This window comes from Capra hircus, chromosome 1 (genome assembly GCF_001704415.2).
Source record: "Capra hircus breed San Clemente chromosome 1, ASM170441v1, whole genome shotgun sequence".
In the NCBI taxonomy this organism is placed as follows: domain Eukaryota; kingdom Metazoa; phylum Chordata; class Mammalia; order Artiodactyla; family Bovidae; genus Capra; species Capra hircus.
This window is the reverse complement of record NC_030808.1, coordinates 19,414,143-19,437,319: the sequence shown is the minus strand read 5'-3', so window position 1 is coordinate 19,437,319 and position 23,177 is coordinate 19,414,143. Positions and strand designations below refer to the sequence as shown.

The following is a 23,177-nucleotide window of genomic DNA, read 5'->3' as shown; positions in this document are numbered from 1 at the left end:
CTTTAAAGAGAATGAAGCTAAAACAAAAAAACCTAAGAACCAAAGTTATTAAGTGATATCTGTGACTATACAATGCATAAGTTATTTTGTCATTTCTATATTCCCAGCTTGGAATTTAATATAAAAGAAATACTTCTTTGCTTTGTTATAAAATTTGACCCAACATGGAAAAAATACATTGTCTTGGACTTCTTAATAGAAAAAAAAAAAAAATCTTTGACTGAATTATGAGTTGTTCCTGAAAAAAGAAACTTGGAATATTTATTTACCTTTAGTCTATTTCATTTCTTTAGCATATTTTTTCTTTAAAGTATTTCTAGATAGTAGTGTCTGCTTGGTTTTGGTTATCTTAGCTGTAATAAATAGACCTGGGACCCCCGAAGGCACACCCCACACACTTATGCTGTGTGACCTAAGGTCACAAGTAATGGCTGCAAGCTAATTGATTGAGAAAGGCTTGTCTGGAGGGGCCTCTTTGCGTCCTCCCTTTACATTCCTAAGTTCTGTGAAAGAGGCACTAGCGGCTCAGACTGGCAAGGAAGGAAAAAAAGAGAGGAAGTTTCTCTGCGTTCTGATTACATTTGAGTTCCCTGTAGTGAGCTTAACTTCTCTCCACCCACTTCTTACCAAGAACTCTCTCACTTGAAGGTGAACAACTTAAAGCCTGAGCTCAGAGAGTTACCCGAAAAGTGATTTGAGTATTTATTGAACTGAAAGAACAAATTACCTACTTCAGGCGGTGGGAAGCGTATGGAAATTATATTAGAACTTCAGCAAAGTGCACAGCCGCATAACACAGAAGCCGAGACTCAGATTGACAGGCAAATAAGCCAGCTCGTGGAAGGGGCCTCTGGGTGGCAGCTCTGGGCTATTGGGTGTTGGACAACTATAGGCAAAACTGAAATGGAACAGGGGCAGAAAATAGCACACTTTAACGCTGCGCAACCGTTGCTTTCTCATGGTGAGTGCAGATTTAAGATACTATTTAAAATATACTTTCTATGCTGTAAAACAAGAAATCGTTTGTCCTTTGAGGGAAAAATATAGCAGGAGCATTTCTTAAAAGTTCGTAGGCGATCTGGTTTTGTTTCTGCTTGATCTCACATTAAACTTGGCAGTGCTCACAGAGAAATACACTATTTGTATTGTCTTGCATGTCCTGTTTCTTAAAATTGTCCTTTTGTTTAAATCATGCTTCTCTTCAACCTGAATAAATATTGTTTTAGGCAAAGCATGTGTGGAATAGGTAATGAAGGAACCGTGGTGTGACAGAATACATGTAAACATTTCATTTAGTCCAACTTTGTGTCACTTCTCCCCGGCTTCACGTTTTGCCACCTTATCTCAGGAATATATAGCACAGTCTGTGTGAAGAGAGCTTTGTGTGAGAATTCCAGCGAGTTAAAGGGTCAGGGCCTGTGTGTTATCTGACTGCCAGTGAGACTCACTGGGGTGTCCTCTGATTTTTAATCTAAAATGGGGGGTAAAGTGCATCTTTACATATTAAAAAGTAAGTGTGTTATGATTCCAACAGACTCCTTTTAGTTTATGCCTGTTATTCCCGGCAAAAGATTTTGTAAGCTTCTTTTGAGAAGCAACGTGCAAACTTCTTTTGTTTCTTTTTGCCTGGTTTGCTCACATTTCATGGCAGAAACTTGGCAGTTTTTTTTTTTTTTTTAATTATCATGAAACAATGCTGAGGAATTTTTAATATCCGTGCAAATATACTGGAAGTTAGTAAGCTTGCTTTTTCTGGGGGGAAAAAAAATACCTCACTGTAAATTGTGCTTAATTCATAGTTTAGCCGCATTTAAAATCCTGTTTTAAATGTGCTTTTGCTAAACAAAAAAATAAAAATCAGAGTCTACAGGGAGTACTCCCAGAATGTTATAGAAGAGAGTCTTCTGCAAAAACTGCAAAGTCAGTATTATAATTTTTATAAGTGCCAAAATATTATTGCTATTGTTGACGTTGTTTATAAAGCAATTTTATTAGCAAGGTGACTGCATTAGATGTTACCAAATGAATGAGGGGGAAAATGGGTCTGCTGTATTGCTGATTTAATAGAATACAGAGTTCTGTATTGTAATTGTGCTTCATGTTCATTTATACTTTTTAAATAGTACCTCTGCAATACAAAGTTTGAAAAATTATTTTAAAAATAAAATTTCCTAAACTCCTTATATTTTGAGATTTATGGTTTCTGTTTGCTAAATTAAAAAAAAAAGAAAAATATATATTGGAGTAATTGTGAAGCTATAAAACTTTACACTAAAAGGAGGAAAGCTTTTAAGAAAGAACAAATATGTTTTTACTTAGAGGGCCACTTTGAAGCATTACTTTGCTCTTCTTTTCTAAAGATTTCTGGAAAACTTTCAACTGTTGCAGAACTAAGTCATAGTCTTGACTTTTATACAAAACTATGAGGATAATTATTTTTGAGCTATTCTTATGATTTGATACAAGCTTCTTTCAACAATTGCAAAACGTGACTGACAAATCCCTTTCTAAGAGAGCAAGTTCATTATGTCCGTCACCTGTTACATCCATTTTTTTTTTTTTTGCCTAATATACAGTTTTTCACTGTTTCTTAGTGTTGCAAAGTGAAAACCTTTTTTTTCTTAAAGAGAAAATGTTGAAGTGTTTATTTGCCTGAGCGTTTTGAGGTTTTTAAAATTACCTTCTCATCAGAATCTCCCAATGTGTGATTAGTAAATAATGCCATTTGTTATGATCTTTATATAAATGGTCAAAATAGGAGATGTAAATTGTTTGAGTTTTTCTTTTAACATGTCTCAGTAAATAAAGTTAAGATATGACTGAAGCCCTAGAAAATGTCTCCCTTTGCTAAGAAGATTGTAAAAAAAAATAAAAGTTTAAAGCTTACCTATTCCCTTTCAACCATTCTGAGAGCAAAAATTAAAGAGAACTTTATTATTCTCCTTTTAGAATCTCTAACAACAACTCAGGAAGTTAGCCTTGCTTTGGGGAGGGACTACAAAGAATGGGGTTCCCTCTAATGGAAGTACATGAATTGTGATAAACAAAGGATGGGAAGATGTACTGCTAAGTTTTGCTAACATTTAATCTTAAGCTACTGTCTTCAGCCTTTTCCATTCGTATTCACTTATTGATTGGTTACTGAGGTGAAGGCATATTTTAAAACCTTTTACAATCTTCGATAGCATTATTTTTAAACCATGATTTTAAGAAGGTATATATTTTCTTATATAAGTCCATTTTTCCACAGATGTTAAAAATTTGTATTAGATTAATAGGTAACAATGGAAATATGTTCACAAATTAATATGCAGTTATCTCTCTGATTCCCATATAAAACATATTTGTGATTAACTGTCTTTTGCTTATATTACTGTATCACATTAGATTAAATGTGATTGGATTACTATATCACACACACACACACACACACAGAGTGTATGTGTATGTGTGTGAGTGTGTTTGCACTTGTGAGCTCTCTGGACAGAGTGACCGAGTGGCCTGGACATATGCTAGGGTTATGACACTCTTTGACTTACTTCCTTAAATCTCATGGTCACTAAATATCAGGGTTTGTTCTATACAAACTGGTAGCAGTAGACATCTGTTGCAGTGAATTTATGCCTTCTCTATGGAAGATGAATACCATATTGGCTGTGTTCTTATTTCAATTACCTTCATCAATTTGTTTTTTAAGATGAATTATTCTATCAAAATATAGGACAGAATCTACAGAATTAGATTCTATCATCTCTGAGATAGAGTCCTCAAAGACTTTCATAGAGAGTGACCGTATGGTTTTTATTATCCTCCTTATGAGGTAGAAAGCATAGTCATTGTTCATTTTTCTAGACGCTTTGATCTTAGGAGTAACATCTTTCTTAAATTGTGGAAATTTTAAGAATTTTCATTTCAAATATGGCTTCTTTTACCATTAGCTGTAATCTCTTTTTCTAGAACATCTTAGCATATATATGTCGAACCTTCACAATGTACCATACATATTTCTTAAGTTCTCTTTCATAATATAATCTTTCTGTGCTGTGATTTTTGTGTGTGTGAATTACTCATTTTTTGGGTGTGTGGATTATTTCCAATTTACTAATTCTTGTTTTGACTGTGTCCGTTCCAGAATTCTTTTTGACTATAATTTCTCCGCTGGGAATTCTAATTAATTCTTATACAACTTTTATTGTTTCATCTTTACTAACTTTCTAGTAAATTGTATTGATGATATTTCTAGCTTCATCTCTTCAAGGCTTCTAACATGCTTATTTTGAAATTCTGAAATTGATCTATTATTTTCATGCCTCTGGAATGACTTCATTGACTGATTTTGTAAAAAATTTTCCTCACAGTCTCTTTTTATGATTTTACATGTCTTGGAATTTTGGTTTTCAGGCTCGACTTGAGTGAGAGGGATTTTTAAAAATTCTTTAAATTTCTCTTTCTTTGTTAGCCTCACCTCACTCTTATAGTCATAGAGTTGGCCCTGCACCCTCTCCATTCCCAGCTCAGAATCTCTGATAATGGGTGTACCTTATCTAGTCACCACGTCAAAAAGCAATTGTCCCAGGTGCTGACTGCCACGTTGTACCTGATGCCTGGGGCCTCTCTCCTGAGCAGTCTATGTAAACCACAGCTCCAGGGAGAGAGATGGTTATTCACCTTCCTGTTATCTTACACTCAGATTTTAATCAGTAAACATAGCACTGTTCTTCACCCCTTATGGTGCACGTGTGACACCCTAGTTACCTTACAGAGAGAGAAATGCTTGTCTCGTATTCCAAAAACCAACTGTTGCACTGCAGCTCATTTTCTATTTCTATTCTATCTCTGGCCCACAGAAAGATTTGACTTTTTTTGATTATCGCTTTTACATGATCTCATTTAATATTTTACTTATTGCAGTTATATGTGGGAAGCAAAGGCAAGAGATTCAAGCCATAATCTTGACATCTAGTTTCCCAACCAATGGGCTTTGGAATCAGAAAACGTGGGTTCAAATTCTAACTCATTTATTATCTTAGGAAAAGTCTTTAATTTCTTAGAAGTCTCCATTTCTACTCAGCAAAGATACTGATAGCTATGCTTGTCTTATAATGCGGTTCTAAGCACTGATTTAGATAATATATGGAAAGCAGCTAGCCCTGAGGTTACTTATATTAAATATCCAAATTCTAGGAAGTAAAAAAGCCACCAAAATAAAGCCAGATTCTACCAACTAATCATGGAGTGAATAAATGGCAAATGATAATTCTTGTGTCTTGTATTCTGAGAAAATGCAACATTATTTTTGATAGCTAAAATTTTAAAGATGAACGTCAAGTGCACATCTAACAGGTAAATGTTCCGTTACAATATCCACATACCCTAGTGCTTGTATGCTTAATTGCCTAGCTGTGTCCCACACTTTGCAGCCCTTTGGACTGTAGCCTGCCAGACTCCTATGGCCATGGGATTGTCTAGGCAAGAATACTGGAATGGGTTATCATTTCCTCTTCCAGGGATCTTTCTGACTCAGAGATCGAGCCCACATTTCCTGTGAAACCTTCATTGCAGGTGGATTCTTTATGCACGGAGCCATCAGGAAGCCCCACATACCTTAGCAAATGAATATATTTCAGAGAATTTCAGTTAAATACAAAGCATTTTGCAAAATGACCTTTTGGTGTAGTTATTCTAAATCCAAAGTAAGGTTATCTTTAAGCACAGTAGAAGAATGTGAGATAAGTGTATGAGAAAATGTTTGTGGAATGTTCTTTTGATTTTTTTGGCTTTTTCTTTTGAATTTATTAACAGTTACATATAATACATGTTAAATAAATTATAGAGTTTACAAATTATTATATACATAAATATTTTACATATATAGGCTACAGTTATAGGTATATTACCATTTCACCCCAGAATGGGTTTTGGTAATAGTGAAAAAAGAGGGAAGGAGAGTCTATTGAAAGGGCTTCGGGAGACTTGTTTTGCAGTTTTGTAGCTAATTCGTAACATTAGTATCTTTTCAAAATATCTGCTCTGATGGATTAGGATTCAAATTGACAACACTGGTAAAGGGTATGTTTAGTTCGGGGAGGGGAGGGAATGAGTTTCTGAAAGTCAAAAGGTTTTCAAGATGAAGAATATGTGAGCAGTACACGAAGAGCTTCTTTACTGTACATTGAAGGGGCACTGAAGTCACTTCCAAATGTTTGCTATTTCAACAATACTGCAAAAAATATCATTTGTATATGTCCCTTGTGAGCATGTGGATTTTTTTTTTTTTTAGGGCACATATCCAAAAGTGAAATCATTGGGTTGTGAGATTTATGTGGTCTCAGTTTTGTAAGTCTCCAAATTACTCTCCTAAATAGAAAAATTATTCTCTAACGGTGCTGTACAAATTTCTGCTTCCTTCAGCAGTTATTAGAGTACCCTTTGGCCCACATTCTTTTCAGCCTTTAATGTTGCCCAATGTTTTAATTTTGGAAATCTGTTGAGAAAAATAGTATGCTAAACTTCTTCAGCTTGATTTGCTTTTATTCCTATGAACTCAGGGGCTTTGCAGGTGGCAGTAGTGGTAAAGAACACCCCTACTCATGCAGGAGACACAAGAGATGTGAGTTCGATTCCTGGGTTGGGAAGATGCCCTGGAGGAGAGCAAGACAACCTACTCCAGTATTCTTGCCTGGAGAATCCCATGGACAGAGGCTATAATCCATAGTGTCGCAAAGAGTCAGACATGGCTGAAGCAACTAAGCATACACAATGAATTCAGAAAGATTTCCAATGAATTCCTAAAGATAGGTGAGCAATGGATGGACACTTTAGTTAGAAAGAGACTACAATAGGCTACTAATTTTTTAATGTAAATGTATCTTTATTTATTGACAATTCAAATGCCTTCTCTGGCTAATGGCTTGTTATACCTTTGACAATTTTTTTGTTAGGTTGTTTGTCTTTTTTTTCATAGACTTATTGGCATTATTTATTTATTCCATCTGTCTTTTTCCTCCCCACCATAGATCCCTTCACAGAGTGTCTTCTTGAATATAAAGCAAATAAAAACAAAGTTTTATCCCTTCTTGTTATATACAGTATTTTAAACCATGCTTCGGTTGTGTAATATACTATGGAGTTATTTCAAGAAATGTAAGAAATTGTGTTGCAAACCATGAAGGATGAACACATGAACACAATACACAGTATACCCATTGAGAACTTGGTTTTGCATGTGACTTTAAGAGAGTTATAAAGCATTACAGGAATTTAGAGAAAAGATATTTATTTTCCCATTGAAAAATTTATATTCTTCAAAACAATTGAGAATCATGCATTAGGAAACATGATTTATTCCTACTTTTAACACAGCATTTTAAATATTATATTTTCTATACCTGTGGAAAGTTTGCAAATTGCAATTAAAGAAAATGCATATTAAGGGCCTACTATTATCAACTGTGACAAGTATTAGTGAGGATGTAAAAGTGAACAAAGCAGATAATCCCCGAATCCGTGGGAGGTGGAGCCTGAGAGGTAAATGACAATGAGGGAAGAGTGTATACAGTGTAAAAAGGACATTCATTGACAGAATACCTGCACGTCAGGCTGAAGTATGTTTGAGAAGTAAGGACAGCCAGATAAGCATGGGGAAGGCTCCAGGCAAAGGACAGATGCAGAATATTATGAAAGTGAGAATATGATGAGTTTGAGAAACTGCGAGAAGCTTAAATTGGATAGAGTAGAATTTTAGGGATGATAAGAGGTTGAGAAGAAACTACACAGATAAGTACTGGCTCACTTTTGAACAGCCTAGTTTGGATTGTATCCTAAGTACACTAGAGACATGTTTAAAGAGTTTAATATGGCTGCCCAATTGTCAGATATTGTCTTAGTTTGATAGAAACATATCGTGAGAGATGAATGGTAGTGAAAACCATGACAGTTGATGTATTTCTCAAGAAATTCCATAATCTGGCTACTATAGTTAATTGGAGGGTTCAAAAGCAGGTTTCAAATTACGTGTAAATGAGCAATGTTTACATGCTTTCTCTCTCTTATATTATATATATATATATGATTATGTGTGTGTGTGTGTGTGTGTGTGTGTGCGTGCGTGCACGCGCGGATGCATGCATGCTCAGTCACTCAGTTGTATCTGACTCTGCAACCTCATGAATGGTAGCCTGCCAGGCTCCAATGTCCATGGAATTTTCCAGACAACTATACTGTAATGAGTTGCCATTTCTTACTCCAGGGGAACTTCCTAATCCAGGGATTAAACTCATATCTCCACCATCTCCTTTATTGACAGGCAGATCCTTTACCACTGAGCCACCTGGAAGCTCAGTGGTATATATATGTATATGTGTATCAAATCCTCATTAAATTACCAAACTTGTCGTTGACTAAAACATTGAAGAATCACTAGGTTAAACTAAGAACAGTAGTTAATTATTCAGTTATAGAAACAGATGGAAATCCTGCCATTTGCAACAAGATCGATGAATCCTGAGAGTATTATAGTAAGTGAAATGTCAAAGAGAGAAAGACAAATGCTGTATGATTTCACTTATATATGAAATCTAAAAACCAAACTTATAAAAACAGATAACAGATTGGTGGTTGCCAGACATAGGGGTAAGGGAGAGGGGGAAATAAATGAAGGTGATTGAAAGGTACAAACTTCCAGTTATAAAATAGATAAATCTTGGGGTGTAATGTATTGCGTGGGGACCATAGTTAACAATACTGCATACTTGAAAGTTGTTAGGAGAGTAGACTTTACAGCTTCTCATTACAAGACAAAAAATTGTTAAATACGTGAGGTGATGAATGTTAAGTAAGCATTGTGGTAATCATTTCACAGTGTTTATGTGCATATATTACATCATTATGTTGGAGCTTCCCTGTAGCTCAAATGGTAAAGAACTTGCCTGCAATGCAGGAGACCTGGGTTCGAACCCTGGGTCAAGAGGATCCTCTGGAGAAGGGAATGGCAACTCACTCCAATATTCTTGCCTGGAGAATCCCATGGACAGAGAGAGGAGCCTGGTGAGCTACATTCCGTGGGGTTGCAAAGAATTGGACATGACTGAGAGTCTAACACTACTACTGTGTTGTATATCTTAAATTTATAAAATGTTATATGTCAATTATATTTCAGTAAAACTGGAGTTAAAAAAAAAAAGCCTGTAGTCGGCCAGAAAAGAACCCTTGAAAAAATCAATATTTAAGGAACAAATAGAGAAAGAAGAGTTCAAAAGGAAATAAAGAATGACCAGAAAAATACCAGAGAGAATCATAGAAAACCAAGTGTGTTAAAAGCTTAGTAGTTAAAAGAAAAAGACTCCAAAATCAAGTTCCTCAAATAGAGTAAAACTTTATTCTCTCATGCTGTAAGCCAGTCCATGTATGCCAGGGGACCACTCTGCTCTTCCAGGTCACTCAGGAACCCAGGAAGAGAAAAAGAACCAAGGCGCAGGGGCAGCATCCTGCCTTTAAGTGGAAGACAGCCTAGAAATTATATATGATGTTCTGCTCTGTTCTACTCACCTAAATTTAGTCACACAGCCATGGCTGGAAGCAATAAAACTGGAAAATGTAGTTTCCACTTGGGTGGCCATGTGATTAGAAAGAGGAAGAATGAATTTTGGGAGAATAACCAGCAATTGCTTCACCAACATTTTAAGTTAAAAAAACACTTAGTGATTAGAAAGGGATATGTGTGTGTGTGTGTGTGTGTGTGTGTGTGTGTGTGTGTGTGTATGTGTGTGTATACCTATTTAATATATTTGTTGAGCAATTTCTCTATTTGGTCATTATACTATGTGATCAAAGTGAAAGTGAAAGTCATCCAGTCATGACCAACTCTGTGATCCCATGGACTGTGTAGCCTGCCAGGCTCCACTGCCCATGGAATTCTCCAGGCCAGAATACTGGAGTGGGTAGCTGTTCCTTTCTCCACGGGATCTTCCCAATCCAGGGATCAAAGCCGGATCTCCTGCATTGCAGACAGATTCTTTACCAGCTGAACCACCAGGGAAGCTCCCCTTACTATGTGATAAGGTAAATTCACTACCAAGTAGTTTATATTCTAGAAAGAAAAGATAAATTGAATGAATTAACAAATAAAGGTTTGTGGCATAATATTAGAAAGTAATAAGTCCTAAGAAGAAAAAAATAGAAGTGCTATTTCAGATACAACAGCCAGGGAACATCTATTATGCTAAAAATTGAAAAGGGTCCTTTGAAAGACAAAATATTGAGATCTCTCTCTTTAGGGAAGAATTCATAGTTGAGTTGAAAGTCTTGAATATTGGTTGAAAAAGGGTGAGGAAAGTTGCTAATTAGGAGATTCAGAATTAAAGGAGAGTTGTCTTTTTAAGGATTTGGTGGAGAAAATTGACCATGGTTATAGCCTAAAGAGAAAACGCATGTAGAGATGAGGGTGTTGCAGGTCCTAGTGCTAGAACAACAGGTATGATTGATGGGCACAAGTGCAAATAGTTCAAGTATGATGACCTCATTTTTTCTCAAGAATCAAGAAAGCTACTGAGAATGAGAGTTGTGTGGATTGTGTCAGTTTCTTGAGAAGAATTATATAAGTGTAGAGGTGCTGTGGAAAACCTCCAGCATATATGAAAAATCTTAAGTCTAAGAGAGAAGTGTGTCATGGACTCTGTGCTTGGATTACTCAGGATGTGGGTGATGGGCTAGACACTAGTAGTAGTGTTAGTCACTCAGTCACGTCCAACTCTTTACCACCCCATACACTGTAGGCCGCCATGCCTGTCTGTCCATGGAATTCTCCAGGCAAGAATACTGCAGTGGGTTTCCATTTCCTTCTCCAAGTAGGCTAGGTAACAAAGGTCATAATGAGAGTGCTTTAAGTCAGGGGGCCCCCACTCTGGGATCTAATACCTGATGATCTTAGGTAGAGGTGATATAATAATAATAGGAACAAAGTGTATGGTAAATGTAATGTACTGGAATCAGCCTGAAACCATCCCCCTACCCCAGTCCATGGGAAAGTTGTCTTCCATGAAATAGGTCCCTGGTGCCAAAAAGTTGGGGACTACTAATTTAAGTGATGAAGCATAATGTCTATTCCAATGACAAAAGGAATGGTTTCCTTCAGGAGAGAACTAGGTAACCACATGCAGTTCGAGATCAATCCTGAGTTTGTAGAGTGACTGAGAAATGTGTTTCAGGTTACTTTTTTCCAGGACAGGTTTCTTTCATATTACCTTGATGTCCAGAATTCCAAATTTTTAATTTAGTTGGCTTCCTCATATTTTATGTGTTGGTTTGTTATGTAGGGTTGTAAATTCACTGTCCCAGTTATGAAATCATGAAGAAAAGTCATAAAACTATTAAGAAATTAAAAACATAAGTGAACACTTATTGAGCTGGCATTTGTTTTTTTTTTTTAACTAATATGCTGGACCCTAGTAGAAATACTGTTTTTATTTCATGGAATAACTAAGGAAATAGAAACCACTAGGAAAAACATGTAGTTTATAAGCTACTTATTAATTTTCTAAATGTTTAGCATCTTATGTGTCATTGTCTATATTCCATTAATCCATAGATTAAATCATACAGTAGACAGCCCTTCGTGGCAGGCATGCTTCTCGTGGCAAATTGATTCTCTTTTTTCCATGTTTTGTCCTTTTTGTCTGGATATTTTCATATGCCTACCTACACTCCATCTTTTTTATCAAAAATGATACCAATATAGAGAAATCATGGCCAAGCCTATGAGGATTTTGCCTTTTGATGGCAATACCTTGACATTATAACATTGAGGCATTTTCTTTCAAGCCTTTACATTTCTTTTTATGAAACTATTCATAGTTTCTGTTAATTTTCTAGTTCACGGATTAATCCAAGATATATCTAATTTAGCTTCTTTGAGGTATTGTTGTTTACTTGTCTCCAAGCAAGATCATTCTTCTTGTGCTCTGTTGTTCAGTCATGTCTGAGTCTTTGCGACCCCATGGACTGTGGCCCACCAGGCTCCTCTGTCCATGAAATTCTCCAGGCAAGAATACTGGAGTGGGTTGCCATTTCCTCCTTCAGGGAATCTTCTCAACCCAGGGATCGAACCCACATCTCTTGTGTCTCCTGCATTGGCAGGCAGATTCTTTGCCATTGAGCTACCTGGGAAGCCTAGTATTTACTTTTCCATAAAATATTTTTATTGGTTTGTCTTTCCTGTAAGTGCACGAGGGTGTGTATGATTTTAGTTTGGCCTTTCAGTTGCATTAACCCATTTTTTTTGACTTTTCTTTTTGGGAGATATAGCTGATTTCTGCATTTACATCTTATAATTTGTTACTTTGAAATGAAATGCCTTTTTGCCTTTAGATCTCTGCACAATCTTTCATTACTCTGATTGTACTGCCATTTCTTAGTGCTTTAAGGTTCTCCTACACTATTTATTCCCCACTGCTAACACAGTCCACCCTTCGGCAGAATTTCACTCCAGTTTCTGTGAAATGTCTCCCTCAATAAAGAAGAGGTAAACATGGCAACCTCAAAACTAATTATGGTATTCTTTGACATCAGTATTTTCCATGTTAAATTCAGATATCTCATATATACCAATAATTGGCTTTCTGATTGGTCTCACCTTCTCAATCAATATTTTCTTGTCAGTCAGATGCAAATTAGTAGGATTAGATTTCATATGTTCTTGAAGGGAGGATATCACAATGCAATGCAGGAAGATTTTTACAATCAATATTCATTTGTACTGTTTATGCACTAGAAATTACTTAGGGGAAAATGTCACAGGAATATGGCTCAAAACATCCAGGTTTAGAACACTTTAATCAACATTTAGAATTCTTTTTTCCTGTGGATAGAAAAAATGATCAATGCTTACTAAATGTTATTAACCTTTTAATCACTGTTATACATTTAGCAAATCAATTTAATTATCTATTGGATGATTAGAAATGACTAGTTTGAAACAGAAATTTAGAAAAGCACACTGATGCTTGATACACATGCACAAACATGTGCATGTAGATTGGTAGACACACATTATGGAATGCTGTATTATTTTATCTGCGTAAATTGCTGAAATAGTTTGAATTGGATTCAGATAAAATGAATTCTGAGTTGAAAATTTCAGCAGACACAATTAAAGATGAGGAACTAAAGGCATAGTCTTTACAATTTTATTTTTAAAAGATTATTCATGAATCATGAACCATGTAGCTTCAAAATAATGTTAATCTTTAGGAAAATTTGAGGAATTGACTTCCTCTAGTACATTCAAGGGATTTGATTTTTTAAATAGGGGAAATTTGCATTTATCATACATTTTGGAACATAACATATATAGATAGATAGATACAAGACTCAGGACTTTCTGGGTGACTCAGAGGTAAAGAATCCACCTGCCAATATAGGAAACTTGGTTTCAATTCCTGGGTCAGGAAGATCCCCTAGAGGAGGAAATGGCAAACCACTCCAGTGTTCTTGCCTGGAAAATCCCATGGACAGAAGATCCTGGCGGGCTACATTCCATGGGGTCACAAAGAGTCAGACAGGACTGAGCAACTGAACAACAATAAACACATAGATCAAAGATAGCTAAAACAATGTTGCCTCTCTCAAAAAGTTCTTGCCTCATTTTAGTTCACTTCATTTTGCAGAAAGTGTGACTATTGTTTATAAGGCTACTATATCCCATTTATTTTTAATGTTTTCAAATAATCGCTATTGAGCTTGGTTAACTCTTTTTAGGATTAGCCTAAATGCTTTAACTTTTTTACAGGGAAGAATGCTACATGTTGTGAATCAGCAGTTCAGGAACAGACTAGTTACATTCCCAGTCTCTCTCCAGCCACTCTGGCAGGTGCTTTGAGATCCACAGAAAAATATCTGAGGATAAATCCCACTCACAAATAGTACAGTGACATTAGGTTGGGTTAAGTAACAGTTTCTTTGACACTTTATAGAAAAGGCAGAATATAAAGACTCATTTATAACCTGAAGTGTTAGAAAATGAATGCTATGGAAATACATAAGAAGGCAAAAACATTCTGAAAGACTTGATAATAAGCATTGTGTAAGAGCAAAGCATCTGCTAGGCCTTGAGTGATAGAAAGGATTGAGCCATATGGCTACAGATTTAAAGTCTAGCCAAATGGATCCAGTACTATCGGGAAGGTCTATGGACCAATTCCATGTAGATGTAGCAATACCTAGAAGAGTAAGTGTATCCAAATGGAGAAACTTTGTGATCCAAGCAATAGCACAGGGGTGGGTTCAACACTGGAGAAAAGATGTGATGGCCATTCTACTCAAAGCAGGGTCATTCCAGCAAGTATATCCCAAAATAAGATCATTGCCACCATGATTTTTTATTTTCCACTGTAATAATTAGATGATCAATCAGCAGTCTTAGGCTCATAAGGCCACATGTGCTGAAGTAATAGATAAAACCCCAGCATCTTAGAAGTTTAGAACTTAGAGCAGAGTCCAAGATGGTATTTTTGGGCACCTTTCTGCTCAGGATCTTTTCTCTTGCAGGTCCACCAACATCAACTCCCACAGCCCCAAATTATGAGTTCACACATCAGAGGATCGTATGGTTCTGGTGGGGAACTGTTGTTATTGATCCTACTCATACTCTGAATTCTTCTGAACTCAGCCACATGACCATACTTTGCTCAAGTGAATCTGGGAAATATGGTCTATCTTTGTCCCTGAAACAAAAACCTGAACCACTTATTCAAATAATATGTTTCTTTTGTAATTACAAATCTTCAAGTCAGGTACTGTGGAGAACACCTTTATGAGTAAGACATATTTTCTGCCCTCAAATTCTAAGGTAGAACTATACATAAATAAACATTAGTGTAAGGCCAGATGTATTAGGTTCTCTATTAGAGGGGTAAAGAGTCTCTTACAAAGGAAAAACTCCCTTTAAGAGGCAAGGTTCGAGCAGAACTTGAAGCATAGGTGGGGGCTCACCACCAGGCAGCCGTGGAGAGCGCTGACACGGTAGTTGTCAACTACCAATTGTCAACTGGTAGTTGTCAAACAGTCTGCTGGGTGTAGAGATAAAGATGTCTGGAAGACACTTGGGGATGACAATATAACACCCTAAGCACTCTGTTACAGCTTCTTGGGTGGCTCAGATGATAAAGAATTTGCCTGCTATGCAGGAGACCTGGGTTCAATCCCTGGGTCAGGAAGATCGCCTGGAAAAGGAAATGACCACCCACTCCAGGATTCTTGACTGGAGAATTCCATGGACAGAGGAGCCTTCAGTCCATGGGGTCACAAAGAGTCAGACACAACTGAGCAGCTAACACGTTCACTTTCACATTTAACACAGTATTTATCGTTCAAGAGTCATTGCAAAATCAGCAGCATATGCTTAAGAAAGAAAGTAGTGTTCAGAATATGTTAGTATGGAAAGAAATTAGTGAAGAGAGTAACAGGGAGCTATTTGAATTAAGGCAGTAGGAATGAAAATGAGAGAACAGTTAATCCAAAAACATTAGAAAAAAGTGGATTTGAGATTGTTTGTGTTGGTGAGTATATCCAGAGATTTTTGCATTCCACTGACAGAATGTTCTTGATGGTTAATCCTTAGGAATTATTTGAAGAGTTCAAAGAGCACTTTTGGTTGATCTCATTAGCTAAGGGACTGGTAACAGCTGCCAAAACAAGAACTTTCTCGGGGTTTGAGCAATGACATCTCTGGAGGCCTTGACCTTGAGAAGAGCAACAGAGATATCTAAGTTCTATTGTAGTAACAAATTACCATATTTTGAAAAACAATTTCAAGCAATATTAATGTGTAATTAAAATAGAAGTGTGTTATTAGAATAAGTGATTCAAATTTTTCTTCCAGGGTCACAAATAGATCACATTTCCCAGGTTCACCTGAGCAAAATATGGCAACGTGGCTGAGTTCTGTAAAACAGAGTGTGAGTTGAATCGATGTACAGTGATTCCACATCAGAACTGTGTGAGCTCATAATTGAAAAACAATTTCATAACAAGAAATAATACAAGTTAGATCCCCTTCCATCCTTTCAGTCCTAAGCAAATATATTTCTTTTATTTATAAGTACCTTCCCTTGACCAAATTCTCACGCCACATTCTCTTCTAGACTTACTGTCAGAATATAGATAGTTTCGAAATTATGTAGAAAGGTAATTAACTTTAGAGAGTTTGAAGTCTCCATGAGTTCTTTTAGTTCTGTGATACTTGGGGAAGAACAGGGTAGGAATTCGGTTCTTCTCAAGTGGCACATGAAGTCTCCTCTGTATGTTCAAGAATATTCATTACTTAAAATGCCCTCTAGGAATGAGTGTTTTGAGGGCCACTTCTCCCCGTTTCTTATGATGCAAGTATTTAAATGTTTGAGAAGTAATACAGCCTCTTGAACTCCCAATAGACTTGCTAGCAATAATTTACCAGATGTAAAGATCAAAAAGTGTTGGTGGAGAATAGTTGAAGCCTGGTTTCCAGGTGCTGTACTCTAAGGAAAATTTTCCATTAACTAATGAAAATTGTACTCCTCCTAGAAGATAGCCAAACTCTTTTAAGGTCAAAACAGAAGATTTTCATCAAGTCCTGCAGAGAAGAGGTAACAAAGCTTAGTGACAACCATGGCATTATAATTAATGTGTAATTTTTAGATTGATAATTTACTTTAAAATTATTCCAACTTTCAGTGAAATAATCTTACTTCCATTAAGCAAATTTTATGCTACATTTAAAATAAGTTGTGACTACCAATTGGAAATACAGTACAGTAGCAACATTCAAATGAAAGTGCGTTAATTATAATAAAAGTTTGTATCTCCTAATACATGTTTCAAATGGTTTCAGTTACAATAATGGTTAGCATTTATGAATTCCTAAAATGCTTTGATCTAACGTGTAGTTTTCCATTTACTAATGAATATATTTTAAAAATTAATTTATTTTTTTATTGAAGGATAATTGCTTTACAGAATTTTGCTGTTTTCTGTCAAACCACAACATGAATCAGCCATAGGTATTCATAAACCCCTTCCCTTTGGAAGCTCCCTCCCATCTCCCTCCCCACCCCTCTAGGTTGATTAGCCATTGGGAATTTGATGTATGGCTCAGGATACTAATGGATAGATTTTCAAAACTGAAAAGAGGGCAGGATATCCTAAAAGTGTCTGAGATTACATTTGTTCCTTCCTGTTCATTGATGGTATTCTTTTGGTAAAGTGAGTGGAAAAAGACTGATTAGTTATCAGAAAATATGGGTTTAGCTTAGGTTATTCTCTGATTGACCATGAAATTTGTCTGAGTTCATAGTTTTCATCTATGATAACCACTCTATCCCCTGCATAGAGTTATTTTGAGGACAAAATTATGTTTCAGCATACATAGAGAACGGTATGAAGTACTCTTGGGTCTCTCCAGTGTTTTTATACTATTGGCCTATCTCTGCTGACTTCATCCCCATGTCCTATGCTGTCTTTTGGTCATTCAAAGCTCTGTAAAGTAGTCATTGAACCCAGACTACCAGTCTAAATTTTCAACACCTGGGAGAATGATACAGTTGATGCATTTCTCTAAAGTAAAATACTGGATCAGTGATAAGGACAAAGAAACAAAGGAATTGTATTCCATAGTTAGGGTGGCTGCCATAGAATTATTTTTTCCCATATAGCAATTATTAGAATATCATACCACTTTACTTAAAAACATCAACTCAGTTCAGTTCAGTTCAGTCGCTCAGTCATGTCTGACTCTTTGCAACCTCATGAATCACAGCATGCCAAGCCTCCTTGTCCATCACCAACTCCTGGAGTTCACTCAGACTCATGTCCATCGAGTCAGTGATGCCATCCAGCCATCTCATCCTCTGTTGTCCCCTTCTCCTCCTGCCCCCAATCTCTCCCAGCATCAGAGTCTTTTCCAATGAGTCAACTCTTCGCATAGGTGGCCAAAGTACTGGAGTTTCAGCTTCAGCATCATTCCTTCCAAAGAAATCCCAGGGCTGATCTCCTTCAGAATGGACTGGTTGGATCTCCTTGCAGTCCAAGGGACTCTCAAGAGTCTTCTCTAACACCACAGTTCAAAAGCATCAATTCTTCGGCACTCAGCTTTCTTCACAGTCCAACTCTCACATCCATACATGACCACTGGAAAAACCATAGCCTTGACTAGACAGATCTTTGTTGGCAAAGTAATGTCTCTGCTTTTGAATATGCTATCTAGGTTGGTCATAACTTTCCTTCCAAGGAGTAAGCGTCTTTTAATTTCATGGCTGCAGTCACCATCTGCAGTGATTTTGGAGTGCAAAAAAATAAAGTCTGACACTGTTTCCACTGTTTCCCCATCTATTTCCCATGAAGTGATGGGACCAGATGCTATGATCCTAGTTTTCTGAATGTTGAGCTTTAAGCCAACTTTTTCACTCTCCTCTTTCACTTTCATCAAGAGGCTTTTTAGTTCGTCTAATGTTTTGTAAATCTCTTGGTGTTTGATTTTGGTATTTCTTCAACGTTATGAATCTGTGATTTGAGGATTAGGTTGAAAATGATAAGTAGGCATTCTTCTTGAAGTTTGTTGGCTTGAGTTAAAACTATAGTTAAGAATACTTCTATTTTTTTTCCTGATAAAATAAAGGCTGACTCCCATTTACTTTTAAATAATAACCAATTGAAGGAAAAAAATTCCTTGTTGGAATTTTTCCTGGTTCATTTATTTTGGGTGTGGTTGTTCCTAATGACAATTTCTCCTACCTTGTAGGATCGTATTGCAGAAGGACTTTGTAAGATACTTATTACTTAGAAAAAGAAACAAAAATTTAAAAAATTAGAAAGTGAGAAATGAAAACGTCGGGAGCTAAGTTTGTGTGTATAATAACTGGATAAATACTTTGGTGAAGTAAAGTGGGTAGTTATGGTATTTGATATATAAAATATAGTGAATTTCATATTGGCATAATTTGGATAGGCCAAAATATTTATTATTAAACAATGCACTTTCCAGTTAAGATTTATGGGCATACTTTGAAGTTAGAGTAGTTAAACTTTGTTAAGTGTCTCGAAAGTACACAAGGATTTAGTAGATAATCAGTCAAAATATTAGTTAGGATGAATGAGTACATATAAGAGTGTGCATTTGGTTTTTTGTTTGTTTGTTTGTTTGTTTTCCTATCTTTTTACAACTCCTTTAATAAGTAGGATTTATCTTCTGGTTCTTTTACAAGAGTAGAATTTTCATTCACCCGTACTTTTTTTCCGAAGAGAAAAACTTTAAGTTTCCTAATGTGCCTAGAAAATATTAAGCATTTTAGCTACTCTTGTAATTTTTCCCGTGCTTGTCAAAAGCAGTAATATTGCCATCATTCACTGGCTACAATTCACAAGCTTTTAAGAACAAGTGCATTATTCAGGGGAAATTTACAAATGACTGTTCATTCCTCCAGACTGCTAAAACAAAGCAAAATTAATTTTAGGTTTTACGGATCTAAGATAACTGTCTGCAGCTTAATAAGTATGAGGAAGAAGATAAACTGAAAGGCAGGAAATACAATCTAGTGGTGAAATTTGTGCAGTTATGGAGGAAATTTCCAACGGAAGTGGTGGAAGTACCGGCCTACAAGGACTTTGGATAAGTGAAAATTCTGCTGGACAAAGGGAGTTACAATTAGAAAGAATTTAATATTGCTCTAAGAAGGAATGCCTCTGTTGTCACTTATAGTGATCTAATGAGTATATTTCCAAGCTTGAAACTTTGACATTTTGCTGTCAGTTATAAGTAAGTTGGGCAAATCAAGGTATGGAAATTGTGCATATACAGTAAAGTATTTTCTCCCTGCTAGGATTTAGTTGCTTATGACAATGTAGCAGAATACTTAGAGGTCCTTAGTTCCAGAAACACTGAGAATGTAGGAGATGTTCAGCAAATGCATGTGATTAGTTAAATAAAATTGTAAATATGTTGCTAGTACAATCTTAAATCATGTTAGGATAAGAACATGTTTGGTTTAGTGAAACAGATTTAATCACATTACAAAGTTCTAGAAATGACAATTTAAAATGTTTATTTTAAATTGGTAGAAATTAAAAAAAAAACATGGCAGACTAGAAATGATGGGATGATAACTGATATTTTACTATAGCAAGATTTAGCTAAGCAGCTGTTGAGATGGGATAATGCTATGTGAGTTTTCTCATCAGGTCTGTAACACATTTCCCTTAATACAGATTAAGAGTGCCTGGATAAATTATAATTATCCCTGTGGCTTTTGCATAACATAATTAAGTCTTGCTAATGCAAGGTACTTTTATTAAGTGAAAAATGATGTTTAAAAAGTGATGGAAATGTCTACAAGATCAGTTGAACTAAGGACAGAAATGTTGGCACTCATAACAGTGATGAAAATTTAAGAAAAGAAATCTTGTGTATTTTTGTTATATGGAGTTTTTAGAACGCAGAGTCTTGTTTATGTGACAGGCACATGAAGGATGGTTTCAATTAGGCTGACCCTGCACAAGGCTGAGCTTGTGCACCAGGTGTCCAGACCACAGAATGGAAAATGCAATCTTTGTCTGCTTTACTTAAATACAGTACTGAGATCAGCCTGTCTTTTAAGTGCCTGATTGCTATTTAATTACAGAGAATTTCTCTTTAAAAGAGCAACCCAAGCACTCATTTCAGAGCCTCCTGCACCTTCCCATCATGTGGGAAGAGTGTGATATATCTAATAACTTTATACTGCTAGGTTTATTAAGTGGTCATTATCTGTTTTATAAAAACTGTCGTTAAAATAGCTATTGGGAGTATTTCTGTTGACCAATAAGTGCCAACTAAAACTATGAATGCAAAGTAATCATGTTCATTCTTATGATAGTTTTATATATGGGTTTTAAGAGTTACAGTCATGTGGTAAAGACTGTTAATTTAGAGTGAACAAAGGTGAATTCAAATTCTAGCTCTGAAATGGTGACTTGCTATTTCTAAGCAAATTTGCTAACTTCTTTAAGCCTAGATTTATCATCATTAAAATGAGGCCAATAATTCCTACCCTGGTGGGCTGTTGAGAGAATTAAGTGAGTTGATTTACGTGAACCACCATCTTAAGAATGTTTTGATTAAATCTGATTTTGAGAAATGACTCACAGGAAATCTCTCGAAGGAGGGAATATGAAATAGACTAAATGATACTTTTCAGGAAAGTACTGCATTTGAAACTATCTTTTATTTATAAGATTATGAATTTATATTTAATTACAGAATAATAGTTTCCTCTTCTTTTTATCTCCTTTAAGTGAATTATTTAGCTTTCTCTTCTCTAACACTCTGAAAGAAGAATATTTCTCAATATTTATATCATAATTCTAAAAGAATTTTGCAATGTTTACTTGTCATTTTCAGAAGATTTAGAAAAGTTTTTTTTCCTCTTTCATTATGTTTCACATCTAGTATTTCTGCATTTATTAATTGATTTTGGATAACCTGGCACATGGGCCCATTTCCTTGCCCTTACTTTTTGGAAATAAGGACTGGCCTAGATAAGTCAGTGATTATTAATAGAGTCCAGATGTTTATATTACTAGATCTTTCCTTCTGTCCTGTTTAATAGAAGGCAAAATATGAACCTGCCAATTGACAAACCATGAGCACCCTTTTATCTCTTCTTCACCATCTAGCTCCTCTAGCACACCCATGAAAAATAGATCCTTAAGATGTGGCTGAAAAAAAGTTTGAGGACTCAATGGTAGCATAACTGTTGACTGCAACTTTTTGAACTTTTACCATTTTATTTCCTATCAGAAGTTACAGTAATATAAACATAACACTAATATTTATTTTTCTACTGTTCTGCATTTATTTGGATCATTCCATGAGAATGATAAATAGGATAAGTTAGTAAAGTGATAAAAAGGGAAAGAAGACCCATATCTTACAGGTATTTTATTTTATAGCATGACAATAGATATAAAAATGGCTGGTTAAATACGAACAAATGACAAACACATCGCAAACATGATCAGAAATGAAGAACTATTTTTCTTTTCAGTAGGTTTTGTACTTAGTCTATTAAGATTAAACATTCTTTTTGAAGTAAATCGTTTTGCCTTTTAAAATGCCTTATTGCTGAATAGTGAATTAAGATGAACTTAATGTCACTAAAAAAGTTTTTCTTTTAACCTGTGCTGCACTTAAAGTGCAGTTTTATTTACTAAATTATCATCCTTAACAAAATACCTGTTGTTTTATTAACCAATTGTCTTTACTTACTGTATAAATTAAATTGGTGTGTGTTAAAGAACTGAGATAATCAAAATTTAGTTGAGGGAATCAAAGAGTTATTGGAGGAAGTATTTTCATTATAGTTTTAAAACACATTTGATGAGTGACTCTTTGACCCTTTACACTAAGTGTTTTCATTCTTTTCATTACTATTATTCCTATTTGGAGGTTGGGAAACTGAGGCTGAGAAACAGCAAGTTTGGTTTCTTAAAGTCAGTTTTCCAAGCCTAGTGATCTTTGTAACTACACCCCAAAGGGGCAAGTGTTCTAAGAAAAACTAAATCCAATCCTTTTTCAATCTGATATCTACCAGAAATTCTTGCTGCCTTAAGAATTTTTCTGATGTTGAAGAACTTACAATTATTGATAGTCTTTCACTAGACTTGTTATTGAGGCATGTTGTTTACAAAAAAAGCTGAATTAATATTTCCAGGAGAATAAAATAAATAGCTTGTAAGTACGTAAGTCCACTACATTTACATAGTATGAATAAATCACAATATATTAAAGTGTTCTCATATAGTTAGATGTTTATATTGTTTCCTCTACTTCATTATTTCTAACAATCCTATAAGAAATACCACTGTTTCTGCCTTCTTTTGCAGAAATGGAATTGTTAGGCTGAATTTTCAAATCACCCTTCAACAATTTTCTTGACAGTCTATACTTTTATCAACAGTGTCTTAAAGTCTTACTATTAAGAGAAAATGCAAGACATAGCTCAATATATATAATTAATCATGCGTGTGTCCTCAGTCCCTTTAGTTGTGTCTGACTCTTTGCAAGCCTATGGAATGTAGCCCACTAGGCTCCTCAGTCCATAGCATTCTCCAGTCAAGAGTACTGAAGTGGGTTTGCCGTGCCCTCTTCTGGGGGATCTTCCTGACCCAGGAATCAA

General features: G+C 35.6%; 1 long non-coding RNA gene across 5 annotated transcripts in view; it reads left to right on the top strand.

The window, feature by feature from the left end:
- The window catches only part of LOC102176916, a 673,837-nt gene that overhangs the window by 214,647 nt on the left and 436,013 nt on the right, over window positions 1–23,177 (top strand). For 2 of the 5 annotated variants that reach the window (XR_001918463.1, XR_001918465.1), the window contains exon 1: window positions 505–961. The exons of the other annotated variants lie outside the window; for them this stretch is intronic. This is a non-coding gene — a long non-coding RNA (uncharacterized LOC102176916). Of the gene's footprint in view, window positions 1–504; window positions 962–23,177 lie in introns of those variants that run through there. 5 annotated transcript variants of the gene reach the window in all.